Raw genomic sequence first — 15,459 nt, 5'->3', positions numbered from 1 at the left:
TTTTGAAGTACCAACCATCATTTTAAATGACTTGTCCATAATTAAGTTTGATGACGAGGGTGGAATAACCTTTCTTAGGCACGTAGTTACTTTTCTTGGTTCCGTGACAGGCATGGTATCCTGTCTGAGGATATTGCATGTGGGTTGTTTGATTTCACATTCAAAGGGTGCACAAAGCAATGGTGTCACACATTTCTCGCAGCCTCTATACACTCTTTCAAGCAATTTTTTAGTGAATCATGTCATGCTTTCATTCTTTATGATCTTAAAGCCCTTAATACTAAAATTTTAAAGTTGCAAAAATAACCTGATGAATCTCTTCAAGATTTTCATGATCATTTTGTTCACTACATTTTTGAATTTCCTAAAGATGAAGTTGATTGGGAATTCTTAGATGATATATTTCAATATCTTGTTCATGTTTCAGAAAATTAATATGAGTTAGAATCTTTCAAACCTATCCAAACATACCTCGGTGCTAGAGCTTCTAGAGCTTCTAAATTTGAGATGGACAAGGTTGCTATCCCAAGTGACCCCCTATCCCCTTCTCATCAAACAACTCTATCTTCACAGGTCTAGGTGGGAGATGTTTGGAATCCACCTATTGATTTATGACCATCTTCTCCTACCCCACCTGCTCATATTTTCTACCTAGATTTGGACTCTAACTCCGATGATTGCCATTAAGTGCTATCTCCTCATCCTCTCTCCTTCGGTCCCTATAATCTTCCGGATTTTGGTTTGTTGTGTTCATTTGTCTCAGAAGTCACATTTCACCAGTACAAAAAGACTAATAAGTTACTAAAAAAACAACTAAAATTTGCATATAAACCACCATTTTTTAGTCGGTGACCAATAATAGATAATTTACAGTATCTTATAACGTGACCAAATTTTAGTCATTTTTAGCTTAGTCATTAATTGATTTCCTCAATTTTACCATCTAGTAGTATATTTAGTCATAAATTTGGTCATTAATTTTTCATTTGTTTAATCATTAATTGTCGCAATTAATGACCAAATATACAACAAAATATATTACTATATGAATCCTTGAGAAAACCAATCAATGACCAAAGAAATATGACCAAAATGTTGGTCGTGTTATAAGACACTGTAAATTAGCTACTAATAGAGATATATATATGCAAATTTTAGTCATAATTTAAAACCAATTAATGACCAAAAAAATATGACTAAATTTTAGTCATGTTGTAAGATACTGTAAATTAGCTACTAATAGTCGTATATATGAAAAATTTAGTCCTCATTTTAATAAAAAAAATTATCATTTGGAGTAGTCATTTATCTTTTTTTGGTATTTTCATATCCATTATATAAATGACTGATTTAGTAGTTTATATTCATTTCATTTAATTTCATTCATAATCATTATAAACGACTAATTTAGTCATATATTCATTTTATTCGTGTTCATCATTAATTAATATAAACTACTAATTTAGTAGTTTTAGATTGATTTTATGTGTCTATTATTAATCAACATAAATTAATTAGTATCATTTTGCAACTAAATTTAAAAAAAATATCATACAATGTGCATATTTATCTAATATGATAACGCAAAGTTACATATGTTAATTACAAGACTAAATAATATAAAGTGCAAATAAAAATAATTTCAACCATATAAATTTTATTATATAAAATATCAAGTATTACAATATGAGTTTCCAACTTAATATCGGTTGGACTACAATTTTCACATGAAATATTGTTTCATCATTTCAAAACATTATCACTGTGTTGCCAAAGCATTGCAAGTGAATTCACCAACTCTGAAGGTTTGACTATCAGTCTCTATGGGTATGTCTTATGCAAGATATTGGATCTAAGGGTATCACTAGATAGGTTATCTTCTCTCTCTCATTTTGCATTTGTTGCTTGAGTGTTATTGTTCTCCTCATTCTTCAATTGTTGCTTCTTACCATGAATATTGAGTTACTCCCCTGAAAATCAAAGAAGATACAGTGCAAAGTATAATACATGAAAGATGATAAATACTTGAATATAAATTAAAGTAGAATATTAAATATTTATACGACATATACCTCAACATTCGATAGTGGCCACTATGGGGCTAGATGACCTGTATAAAAAAAGAAAATAAAACGTCACCTTTGGGAAATAACACCTTAGTAACTTATTATTCAACCTTCAATAAAAACTTAGACACAATCATACCAACTAAGTTACATGTTAAAAATATCAGGCAATAGATAACTTGTGAAAACAAATGGAAAAAAAAATATTAGTGTAAAAAATATCCTTATTGCTTGTTCTAAAAGAGTCATGTTCCTTAAATTTGGATATTCTTTTTCCCACAGTAAAAGTTCCTCGCTATTATGACCTATGTTTTTAGTATCATGAGATTCATCCAACATCATATTGGATTGTGGAGACAAAATGATTCAACTTTCCAAGATGAGTACCTCACTTGGTTGAATGAAGGTGCTAGCTGTGAGTAGTGTCAAAACCTTAGGGAAGTAGAACACTAAGGCCTAAGAAAATATATCACCACTTGTCCACTGAAAGAAAAAAATTCAATCCCACAATGGCCTTTGGGAGTACATTTCATTGGATGGATATCACACTGTGAGAGATGATTGTTTAATACAATGAGAAGTGTATATATATTGTCAAAATGCCACTCACAATCAGGGTGCTTCGACTGACAGCTGAGTCATGCCAGTCGAATTTTCAACTAGTAAAGGAATTGGGGAGAGCTTCTGGTATCCAAGTGGAAGTCGCTACGGTGAAGCAGGACGATGATGCAAGACTCCTTTGGCTTCATCCAGAAAAGGACAATAGGGAAGGGTATGATCCCCTTCACATAACTTGCATGGAATTTGGACCTTTTTCCTTGCCCATTATTACTAGCTGATGGTGTGTTGTCAACGTGATCACCAGAGGTTGATGACACCATTTGGTGTGAACGGGGGGACCATTCTCTCAAGATTCGAGGAATACATGAACATTCTTGGTGAAGATGGTCTCCTCTGCAAATTATGCATGGATCTTTTGGTTTGAAAGGCTTAATGTGTAGATTTTCACAAGATGCTGCATGGTTGCCCCCTTGCTTAGATGACTTCTCCTTCTTCTCTTTCCCTTTCTTCATCTTCTCGAACACTTGGTTACTAACATCACTATTTTCACCAAGCGAAGAGGAAGAAGGGGAGGGAGAAACAAACGAAGAAGAAGGTGAAGGGTCAACTCTAGTATCAACTGGCTATTGATTTGATTGCTGAGGAATTACGGTATTTTGAATGACAGAGGTTGAGAATAGCCATACCAGTAGGCCAATTGTGATTCCTGGAAGGGACAATGTGGCCATATACGGAGCACCAATATCTCCCCAAGAGGAGAAAGGACTAGGATTCCCCTCAAAAGGGATTTCGTGATTAGTAGACTCCATTATCTCAACCTAAGATCAAAGAAGGAACAGGGATTTTATTCCGAATTTAATGAATTTTAATGACGCTTTGACACAACTTTGATTTTTCAATTTTTAAGAGTCGAGAAAAGGCTAAAGATGACTCTAGTCCCCTTTGATTTTTAATGAGCCTGAAGTGGCAAGTGCTCAGATGGACCTTTTCTTTTAAGGAGTTGAAAAAGGAACGAAAGTGACTACTCTAGAAATCTAGACAGAGGGATTACCAAACCAATCGCAAAGCTGCAATATACACCTTGGTGATAAATTAAAGAGAAACTACCAAGGACTTATGTACGGCAGTCAATCTTCCCGAATGCTGTGTTCAGTGCATTGTGATCGATAGGGCAGCAGAAACAGCTTCCTATGGATAAAGGATATAAGCCTATTGTGGTCTCACAATATATACTCGACGGTACGGGGAGCACAAGTCCGTGCTAGCACTTGTCGTATCAAAGAGGAGGAATCACCCAACCTTCGATGAAAACTATAGTTACTATATTTTACGACGCCGGAACACGTCCCTAGCCTAGACCTCTAATTATGTTGAATTAGGTTCCAAAGCATTGTTAAGTTCATTGAAATTTATTTTTCAGTTGATCTTGTTTAGAAGTTTTCCTTTCAAGGTTCAACGTGTGATGTAGATGTAAAATTCCTAAATATGTAATCGAAAATGATAAACAATCGTTGTTTACTTTTTAGCAATGAAAATCCTAGCTACTAAGGAAAGAAGATTACGATTCTTTCAAACAGAGAGAAAAGAGCACACACTAAATGCACTTTTCCTAAATCATTTTTCGCACACAGTTTAAATGCAAATGCAAATGCATGTATTTGTTTTTCGTTCCCTTTAATGTGAAGAATGCCAAAAAGGAAAACTAAATATAGATCTGAAATATTTTCTTCAAAGCGACATTTCGACAATTTTCTTTTCAAAATGAAAGGAAGACTAAACGACACTTTTCGATTTCAAACAGAAAAATGCTTTCAACACTTCAAATATTAACAATTCAAATCAAATACACGACAAAATTTTCAATCGACTATCTAGAGAAGGAAGACTTTACGACACTTCTCTTTTTGACACAAAACGACAGTTATGACACTTTTGGATCAAAACGACAGATCGATTTACGTAAATTTTTGACGAAGGATTGTAAATGATGGACAAAAACATAAAAACATTTACTAATCCTAATCAATGGAGATTGGTCTATGTAATGCAAAGAGGCTTCAACAATGAGATATTGTTCATAAGCAGCAAAAAACAATTAAATAGAGCTGAAAACAAGGACAAAAAACCCAAATTTCAAGGAGAGAAATAGGATTACTCAGTCATCGCACCTGTGCTTCACAGAAATAGGGATGCATCTCACCTGCTACACATGGGAAGTGCAATGCATACTGGCTTCCAATTACAGACAGTGTGATGGGTCAGGGAGCGCAACTGAGATGGGTTTTGGCTCAAATTTGCAGCTGATTTCAGTGAGTTAAGCTGAGCTATTATGGACAGTAAAGAGTAAAGTACAGGGGAATGATCTTGGGAGGTTACTGAGCTACCACAAGGGCACCTAGAATGCTTGTAAGTTAGATGTTCAAATCATAAACTAAACTAGAGATTGACTGAAGCAGCATTCATCTACTTTGCAATTGCAGAGCAAGAGAAGTTCGAAGGCTATCTGGCTAACTTTAGGCTCCGTCTATAGTTTATAAAGCAAACAACAATAACAAACAAACAAACTATTCGATCCCCAGTGGAGTGGCCATTTTGTTTCCGAGAAAACTAGTGTCTTTTCGATGTGCTAGTCCCACTGGGATTGGCAACTATCCTAGAAACAAACAATCAAAGAAATTTGCGATTTCCTCTATGTATGATAGATAAGAGAGAAACAAAGGAACCAACCTGGATCTTCCGCTTGACTCCTTGCTTGATTTCTCTCTCCCTTGATAGAGCTTGCAACTCCTCTCCTACTTGTCCTTCTTAGAGAATATCTAGTATTGAAACGAAGTAACAAAACACCATAAAAGCATCTTGATCTATTATATCATAAACAATGCAGAATCAGAAATACATTGAACATACAATGGCATTTACAAATAACAAGATTCACAAGTACATGATTGTATGGAGGAAGACTCAAAGAACTTTATTAAAATAGAAGGGAGAATTACAATCCAGCTATCTAATCCAGCATCATCCTCCCAGCATCAAAGCCCTCTTCACCTCATGAAAAGCAAGATCACCTAACAATACAATGCTCCTTCTCAAAGACAAACTATTAGCTCTTCCTTGCAAATTACAAAATTCCAGCCTCCAGATCTTTCAGATGAGGGATCCATTTATAGATGTGTGCAAGGGTGTGAGTCATCTCTGGGTTTTCGATTACTGTCATTCCACTTGTTGTTCTTGGTTCCACTTGGAGATTTCTTCGATCTCTTACTCATCCCTGGGTGAATTCAGAGAGGCAAGTGTCATAGAGGAAGTTTCTAGAAGATTCCATGAGCATCCACTTAGCAAACTGTCTTGGAAATTTGTCCATCCTCGCTCATCACACCCTACAGAAGGCCTCATCAGTATGCATCGCACCTGGCTAGTGTAGCAGTCAGTATGCATCGCACCCTGACAGTGGAGCAGTCAGTATGGTCCTGTTTTGGCCAGTTCTGAGTGGTTTTTTAGGTAGAACTTCTGGGGAATGATGTAATCAGTTGACCATGATCCTTTAGGGTATGAAACAACACTTTTAGGGGTTAAAGAGCCCTTTGTTTATCGAAATATAAGTAGTGCCCAAATATGTCTATAACACTAGGACCGAGTCACTGCCCAAAACTTCATGGAATCTACAGAAATAAAAAGAAACATAGACACAATCAAGCTAATGCAAATTCTTGAACAAAGACTTGACTGGACTCCTACTATCCATAACAGGAATTTCGTCAAACATGTCACAAATATGCATTCTACAAGTCATAATAACATATCTGAGCATATGGGTCTTATACTTATCTAAGAATCGCTAAGATGCAATGATGCCTTATAACATTAACTACATTATCATCTATTAGGTCATAGATTCATTGCTCAATCATTTACAAATCAAAGCATGATGAGAACCCTTCATTTTATTTGTCATAAACATATTCATAACAAGCATATAAACAAAAAAAATAATGAGGATACAATAGCCATAAATGCCACATAGAATCCAGTACTTTTACACAGAAAATACCAAGGAAGGTGACTCTTATTAATGAATGCAAAAGACAACCCAATATGGGACTACCATGTTCCAACTAACCATAGATTAGCTGAGCTAAATCTCTCTTCATCCAATCACCCCCGTTCCATATTCCAAGCATGAATGTGGGACTCAAACCAAAAGAACCAACTAAGCCTTCCCTAGGCTAAACCACCTCACCCTCTGTTACACAGTATTTTTTCACCGACCCCGCATCCCCTGATCCAAAGTAGAGTCGGTCCCTGAATGACATCTATTCTGTGTCATACATCAAAATATGTGTCCACATCTTCCATATCACTCAAGAATATCAACCATGCTCATTAATCATGAAGTTGACCCTTTTAACCTATGTTTCAAGATCGTTGCAGGACATCAATATCCTGTCTACGACAATGGACCAAAGTGAACTAGAACCTCGCAACACCATCACAAGAGTACATTTGTTCTCTGCGACGGTCGGATTTTAGGGATCGTTGCAAGTCATCAGTATCCTGCTTGTGACGATAGCTCTGAATACACTCTTGCATCACGATGTCGTCTCTGAGTCTTAGTGTTTGGCTCACAACGACCCAGATATGGCGAATTAGTTCAAACAAAATGCTTCTGGGTGGTTCTGGAGCTCATTGTTGGGTCAAGGAAGTTCACCTTTCCTCATTTGAGATGGTGGTTCTGCCTTTTGAGTAACCTCCCATGAAAATAAGATTCCTCTCCCTCATTTATTGAGGCTCCTCCTCTTATAAAAACATCCACCATGGCTATGATCAACTAGTTTTTTTGGTAGTGAGCAAATTAGCTAGTTCTTGGTGTTGGATTGATAGTTTGCAGTGTGAATTGTTGATAGTCTAGCAATTGGTTGTGGATTGCCTTAGCCTTATATTAGTGCTTTTGGGTGAGAGAAAGAGTCATCAACCTTTTTGGGAGACCATTTGAGAGTGAATGCTTGTGGAAGCATACTGATTGGACCCTTCAAGGAAGCTTGCGACATCAAGTCATGGTTGTAAGCTTTACTTTTGCTCATACTAATACAATCAATGGTTATTTCCTATATCGTATATGAAATATATTTGATAGTGTATGGATCCTTGACTCTGTAATTGAATAGTTCATTGTTGTGCTCTATTATGTGTTTCGTTGTTCTCCTGTGTTGTTTAAGGTGAATCACTCATCAAGGAGAAGAAAACAATAGCTGGAGCAGCTTAACGAAGATTGCATCGAACACCGGAATAAGGTAGGCTCTTTCAACGATAACTATTTAAGGAATTAGTTGCTGTATTTGTATTGCTATGACTAGAACCACTTTAGGGCTAGAGTGGTTGCCTTTGTTCGCAGAGGGAACTTTACCTACATCACAAGTTGGCGACTCTGCTGGGGAGTCCTTTGTGTGTTGTCTCTTATTTTTTCTCTTGATTTATTTTTGGTTAAATTACATAGTGTCTCTTTGTTTTGGGACTAAATCATTAGTGTTCTGGATCACTTGAGTAGCTCTGGTATTCCACCTCACTGTCTGAGTGACAAGCCTGGTCTCTTTCAGTTGCTTTTGCCTTGTTTTCCTTGTCTGTTGAGCTCGTTGTTGTTTAATTCATAACAGCTGTGATGAATCACTCCTATCATATTTAACCAAGCTGTAGGTCACGGATATCATGTCATACAGCTACGACGATTCCTGTAATCAGACCGTAGCCGAAGACAAGTCTACTCTTGCGACGACGTCACTTAGTTGCTAATGTCGTGCCTGCGAAGATTTGGCGTTCATCTCATGTTGCTAGTCTAACCCCTGCGATGATTCCTATAGGGTTGTTTTTCATAGCCCTACCTCCTGAATAGGCTAGTGTTGCTTGTCATCTATTGTCTCTTACATCTTATCAAGCTTGTTTTGACTGTGTTTGCTAAGGCATATCCTTCTTTGTTCCGTTTGTCTGAATCTTGATTTTTTGGGATGTGTGACCTAAGTCTTTTAAGGTTTCATTACGAAGTCACTTGTTTTGGGTTGCTTGTCCTCCCAAGATTTTGAACTACGTCCACAACCATCTTATTGGCTTGTTTGAAGCAGTTTCCTAGCTGCTTGTCTATCCTTACTGATTGGTCTCTAGTGATTGGTCATCGAACTAGTTTGTTGTGTTGATTTGATTTCCATTCACTATCGAAGATAGATTACATTTGTTTTGATCAGTCAGGCTTGCATTTGCTTGTTTGTTATTAAATCCAAAAAATGAAAAACATTGCACTCATATAGTATGCGAAAGTGAAAGCATTTTGCATTAGTAGATTCGTCATGATTAGGAATTGAAAAGCAAAATTTGCATCTTTCATTTTTTTGTCATAGTATTTGTGAGATAAGTGGAAATTGATGCATTGTGTTTCCTATTGATTGGATTACTTGCTTGCACTGTTGTTCTTGCATTTGCTTGTTATTATTTTCATTCACTTGGAAATGAACTCCTTACCCTCATTTATGTAGTTTTTCATCGAAAGGAATGGATTTTTACTCATTGTAGTTGCATCCTAGAAACTGTTGAAATACATTTGGTAGGGCCTTGAAATCGAGACTTAATTCAAGATTATCTGTTAAAATCTACTGAATGAACTTAAAAACACATTGGAACCTAATGCTCACATATCTATAGGTCTAGGCTAGAGGTGTGTTCCAGCATCGTTAAACTTAGTTGATATTGTTTTCACCAAGGTTAGGCGATTCCTCCTTTTGTGATTCAATAGGTACTAGTACGGATTTGTGCTCCCTGTACCATCGCGTATATATTGGGAGACCCCACTAGGTTATCATCCTATTATCTATAGGAAGCTGAGTCTACCGCCTTACGAATTGTAACGCACCGAACACAGCATTTGGGAAGATTGACTGCCGTACGAAAAGTCCTTGGTCATTTCTCTTTCATTTGATCACCAAGGTGTATATGCAGTTTTACGATTTGTCTGGTAAACCTCTTGTCTAGTACTCTAGAGCAGTCACTTTCATTCCTTTTCGACTCTTTAAAAGTAAAAGGATCATCTGAGCACTTGTCCTTTTAGGCTCATTAAACATTTGAAGGCGACTAGAGTCATCTTTTGTCCTTTTTCTCGACTCTTTAAATATGAAAAGGTCAAGTTTCGTTCCTATGTCATAAAATTTATTTGTCCACGCTCACATTTTACCTGTTAATCTTGGCCGTGTTCTTGGTTCGTGCAGAGTTGCAACCCTACTCGATTATCTCTTTTTCTCGGATTTTGAGTTTAGGCCATCCTGGCGGACTCACCGATCCCATCCTCTTTACCAAGCGACGGAGACTCTGCATCCCCTGTCTCTTCTGAGGTATTGACTGTTGGTGGTACCCTTCCCATTGTTCCAAGTGTTCAGCCTCTTGACTCTCGAGCTCCAGGAGAGGAGCCTTTTGATATCAATTGGAATCCTCTTTGGGATCCTTCAGAAGAAGACTTCTTGTCTACTCCTCCTGGTGTTTCGATTGCAATGTCTTCTTCCGACATGGATGAGACAAGTCCCATTAGTAGTGAAGAGAACCTTGTGTCAAGCGGAGAAATTCCTCTTCCCTTGGAAGGTTTCCCTTTTAGCACTCCTCTTGGCGTGTCATTACCATTGTGCTATCATGCTTTGTCTGACATCATGAGTTCCACATCTCTAAATTAGAGTTATGTGTGGTCTCGTGCTATAACTCTAACTTTAGGGCCTGTATCGGTCACGTCTGTTCCGTCAATGCCCACTATTTGTGTGGCTTGTACAGCCCCTTCCATTAGTGTAGTTATTGCATCCTCGGTGGTTACTACTGTTGTCGAGACCTCTTTTGAGCTTGCTAATAGTGGTCCCTCATCCTTGGCATCTAGAGTTATTCACCCTATAGGTAATATCCCACTTTCTTCTGGTTCCATTCCGGCAGGGTGGTCATATGAGCAATACATGTTTTCTCTTCAAAACATGAATCATAACCCTCTGGGCTCCCAACCATCGTCCTATCCACATAATCTGTTGCACTATTATGATGCTCGAGGGGCTCATTTTTATCACACTGGGTCTCTCCCTCCAGAACCCACAGTTGAGGTTTCCGTTCTGCTCGCGATTGCCTGGAATCACACCACTTATCATGGTCCACAAGGCCAACCTTTATAAGGGCAGCCTTCTGGCTTTCAAGGGCAATCGTATCAAGGGAATCCGTTTCAAGGGCAACCTTCAGGCCTACAAGGACAACCCTTACAGGGACAACCTTCGGCCCTTACAGGTTCCTCTTTTGTTTATCTAGGGCAAACTTCTGGTCACCTAGGTCAACCTCAATTCCAGCCAGGCCAACCTGTTGCTCAGCAAGGTCAGCCCTCTCGGCAGCTAGGTCAGCCTTCCTTCTAGCCAGGCCAACTTGTTGCCCAGCCAGGTCAGCCTTCTGGACAGCTAGGTCAACCTCTATTTCAACTAGGCCAACCCGTTGCCCATCAAGGTCAACCTTGTGTTCAAGCAGGACAGCCTCAAATCCAGCAAGGACAGCCTGCTATCCAGGGAGGTCAACCGTCTGGTCAAATGGGCTAGCCTTAGATCCAACAAGGCCAGCCTACCATCTAGTAAGGTCAACCCTCTATCCAGTTGGGTCAACCTCAGTACCAACAAGGCTAGCCTTCTGGCCAGTTGGGTCAACCACAGTACCAACAAGGCCAGCCTTCTGGCTAGTTGGGTCAACCCCAGTTTCAACAAGGACATCAGTCCGATCAAATCAATCCATCTCGCGGTCAACTAGGTGTTCAAGCACTAGCCGTTTCTCAAGCCCCACTTAGTTTCCAGGCTCAGGCTGGACTCCAGACTCAACCCGGTCTCCAAACTGAAGTTGGATTTCAAGCCCAACCTATTTATCAAATGCAGCCTAGGCCTCAGGCGTAGTTTGGAGCTCAGCCGCAATATAGTCTCCAAGTACTTCAGCAACCCCAATGGCAACCTCAGGGTGCTCCGTATCAAAATTATCAACAACCATAGGTCAATCCTTATCAAAATTTTCAACAGCCCTATGCTAGCCATGTTGGTCAAGCTGGTAACCAATGGGTTGTTGGTGTTCAAAATCCAGGAAAACAACCAAGTTATGGCATTAACCCACCTAATTATAACCGTTATGGACAAAACCCTTATGGGAAAAATCCTTATGGACAAAACCCATGTGGGCAACAAGGATCTGGATGGAACCCTAACACTGGCCTTTATCCCTATGATTTCCTTTGACCCTCAATTACCTTTTCCGGCAACCTTGGAACCGCCTAATGTGTCCAAGATGACAAATGATTCAATCCTTCATAATCCATATTGGCCACTAGTTCTGACCAATATTCCCGATGATTGTCCTAAATTTGATGGTAAATCTAGAGAGGACCCCCAAGTGCATGTCATGACTTATCACCTCTGGTGCTCATCTAACTCATGGCTCGATGATTCTATTTGCCTCCATCTTTTTCAACAAACTCTCACTGGTTCTGCCGTGAAATGGTATATTGAACTCACTTGTGGAACTTTCCAAGACTTCAATTCGCTTGCAATGGCATTTCTTACTCATTTCCAATTACTGATTCGTTATGAAATGGGCACATACCTCCTTACTTCTTTGAAATAGGACACGGCTACACACATCTCTGATCACATTCATCAATGGAGAAGGCAACATCATTTGATTAAGTTCTAGATCCTTGATTAGCTTCTGACTGACTGGTTCACCACCTCTTTTGTCAATCCGATAGCCCACAATATCGCTATGGGGGCATGTGTTACTGAAGAGCAAGTTATCATGCGTGTTTAGTATCTTGATTTGGTTTATTCCCAATTTGGCACGCTTTATGATCTCTTGCCTGATGCTCTGCGTCCTGGAACTTCTAAAGCCCTGCCGATGCCCTCCGTCGATGGTGTTATTGGTTTCGTTGCTCAATCTTCTCGAAAGTATTCCACGAATCCTGTGAAGCAAAAGTCTACTGCTCCTAGTGAAAGTGCTTCTTAGGCCACATCTAATACTAGTAAAACCTCCAAATTCAATGACATCCAGTCCACCATGGTAGATAAAGCTTTGAAAGGTAAGAAAAAGGGAAAAGAAAAAATAAGGCCAATCCACCGAAGCAGGACCCTCCTAAGCCTCCGGTCAATGATGGCACTAAATGCAAACCTAAGTATCCTTGTCTTATCTGTGATGAGGATCACTACACCAAAGACTGTCCTAGACAGTCTGAAGTTAGTTTCTTGCTTAAGGGGACTCCAGGAACTCCTGCTATACTTAAAGAGCCGTTTCCCTCTCAACAAACTCAAATGGTGGTCGGTTAACCTCAATCCTCTTCCACTTTTGGCTCCCAAGTTTTTATGGCTGTGACTATCCATATCTATGTGAGTACTCGAGTGAAAGAATATCCTCTGTCTACCGGAAAGGAACCTGAAGTCCCTTTAAGCGTTCCTTCGTCCAGTTCTGGCCCTCTTCATATTGAATGGCCTAGCACTGAATCTGTCATTCAACCTTCTACTAAGGGAATCCTCCGGAAATCTTCTTATAACCCCAATAATTGTGCCACGCAGCACTACAGTATTATTGAGGACTTAGCCCAAGCTCCTTCGGTTATGTCCACTTTGGAAGTTCTCCATAGTTGTCCCTCCCAATAGAAGTCTCTGCTATCAGCCATTGGTGGCATTGACCTGGCCGATTCGGAATCAATTGTGTTCGATCTTGAGAACCATGTGCCGTGATTGCCTCATCAAATTTCTTTTCTCATTCAAGTCATCATTAACTCGAAGAATATTCATCGTACTGTTATTGATGGGGGTGCCTCCACTTGCATCATGTTTGTTGCTTATTAGAAGGCTATCGGCTCCCCGTCGTTGAGTCAATCTCCTAATACTTTGAAGGCCTTTGATGGAAGAGATTCTCGTCCATTTGGTATTCCCCCACGCTTTTCTATCACCTTGGAAGGGAAGACAGTCGAGGTTGAAGTCGAAGTTGTTGACCTTTTGTTAGGCCGAATTTAGACTTACGCCATGCATGCAGTGGCTTCATCTTTATTCCGTGTACTCTGTTTTTCCTCATCAAGGGAAAATTATCACGGTCGATCATCTATCCTTCTTTGCTTCTTCTTCTTTGGATGACAATGTTCCATTTGTGGAGCATACCAGTATTCCATATGAGAGTGTGGGTGCTGGACACTTTAAAGATCCTACCCTTATGGGTGTTTTTTCGCTCCCACCTCCCAATGTCACCTCTATTAATATGATTTCTACCCGTTCTGATCCTTGGGTGATTCCCCTCGTTGATCAGGTAGATTCATGGGGCGAGATTATGCCATTGAGTCCTGCCAAGCTCAACTATGTTGAAAATGTTTTAGCTTCGGTTTCATCTTCTGACTCTGCTCCTTTGAGCAGATCTCTCAACGCGTATGTGCAATCCCCTTGGCTTGGAGACACAGTTTCTTTGGATCTGTTACAAGAGACCTTTCCTTCCGATGAAGCCATTCTTGAGACTGTGTCTTTTGAGGACCCTCCCTGGTTTGATCATCATCATCGTTCCTCGTTTCTCCCAAGGCATCGGGCCATGACTGCCTATCTGGAGAAGTTTTCTTCCTGTATTCCCCCTCAACCACTTCAGACTCCTATCTTGATTCATGATTTTTTTCTGAAGGGAATATGGGGAATATTACGCAAACCATGCCCATCGACATCTCTGTCAAACCAGGGATTGTTGAAAATATTCACGCTGGAGTTACCTATTCTCCTAAGGGGATTCAGCGTTACACCGACCTTTTTAGAGAGTTTCACGATGTGTTCGCTTGGTCATATTAAGAGATGCTTGGTATTGATCCAAGTATCATGGTACATGAGATACCTATGTACCCTAGTGCAAAGACAGTTCGAAAACGTTTATGCCCCGTGCACCTGAGAAAAGCCGCGGCCATCAAAGGAGAAGTTGAGAAACTTATCAAAGCAGGGTTTATTTACCCTATCCCACTGATTGACTAGGTCTCTAATATTGCCCTGTGACCAAAAAGCAGGGCACTATTAGGGTTTGTGTTGATTATCGTGACATCAATTGCGCATGTCTGAAAGATAACTATCCTACTCCCTTTATAGTCTAGCTCATTGATGAATTTTCTGGGAGTGATATTTTCTCATTTATAGACGGCTTCTTGGTTACAACCAAATTAATATTTTTCCTGCCGATAAACAAAAAAATGCCTTCATCTTCCCGTGGGGTACCTTTGCTTACAAAAAGCTTCCTTTCAGCCTAAAAAATGTTGGTGCCACTTTCCAGCGAGCAATGTCCTACGCATTTCATGACATCCATCACATTGTTCAGCCATATCTGGATGACCTTCCGGCTCATTCAGCTAAACGCTCTGACCATCTGAACCCCCTCTGCGAGATTTTTCTTCGCTGTAGACATTATCGTATTCGTCTCAATCCGCATAAGTGTGTCTTTTGCATCGAATCCGGCAGGCTCCTTGGGTTTGTTGTTTCAAAAGAGGGCATTCATCTTGATCCCCTCAAGATCGAAGCTATACTGAATCTCTCACTTCCTACTTCTTTGCATCAGTTGCAGACTTTGCAGGGAAAGGCCAATTTTCTACGTCGTTTTATCCCTAACTACGTCGAGATTTCTAAAAGCTACATGTGTCTCCTCAAGTGTGACACTCCATTTATTTGGGACGACATCACCCAAAGGTCATTCGAGCAACTCAAGACACTTCTTGTTTCTGCTCCTTTGTTGCGTCCACTCGACTATCATCGTGACTATTCACTTTATCTAGTTGTTGCTGATAGTACTATTG

The sequence above is a fragment of the Pinus tabuliformis genome, chromosome 7 (genome assembly GCF_031772625.1).
Source record: "Pinus tabuliformis cultivar Carrire ecotype Pingquan chromosome 7, CPIR1, whole genome shotgun sequence".
In the NCBI taxonomy this organism is placed as follows: domain Eukaryota; kingdom Viridiplantae; phylum Streptophyta; class Pinopsida; order Pinales; family Pinaceae; genus Pinus; species Pinus tabuliformis.
This window is presented reverse-complemented; position numbering follows the sequence as displayed.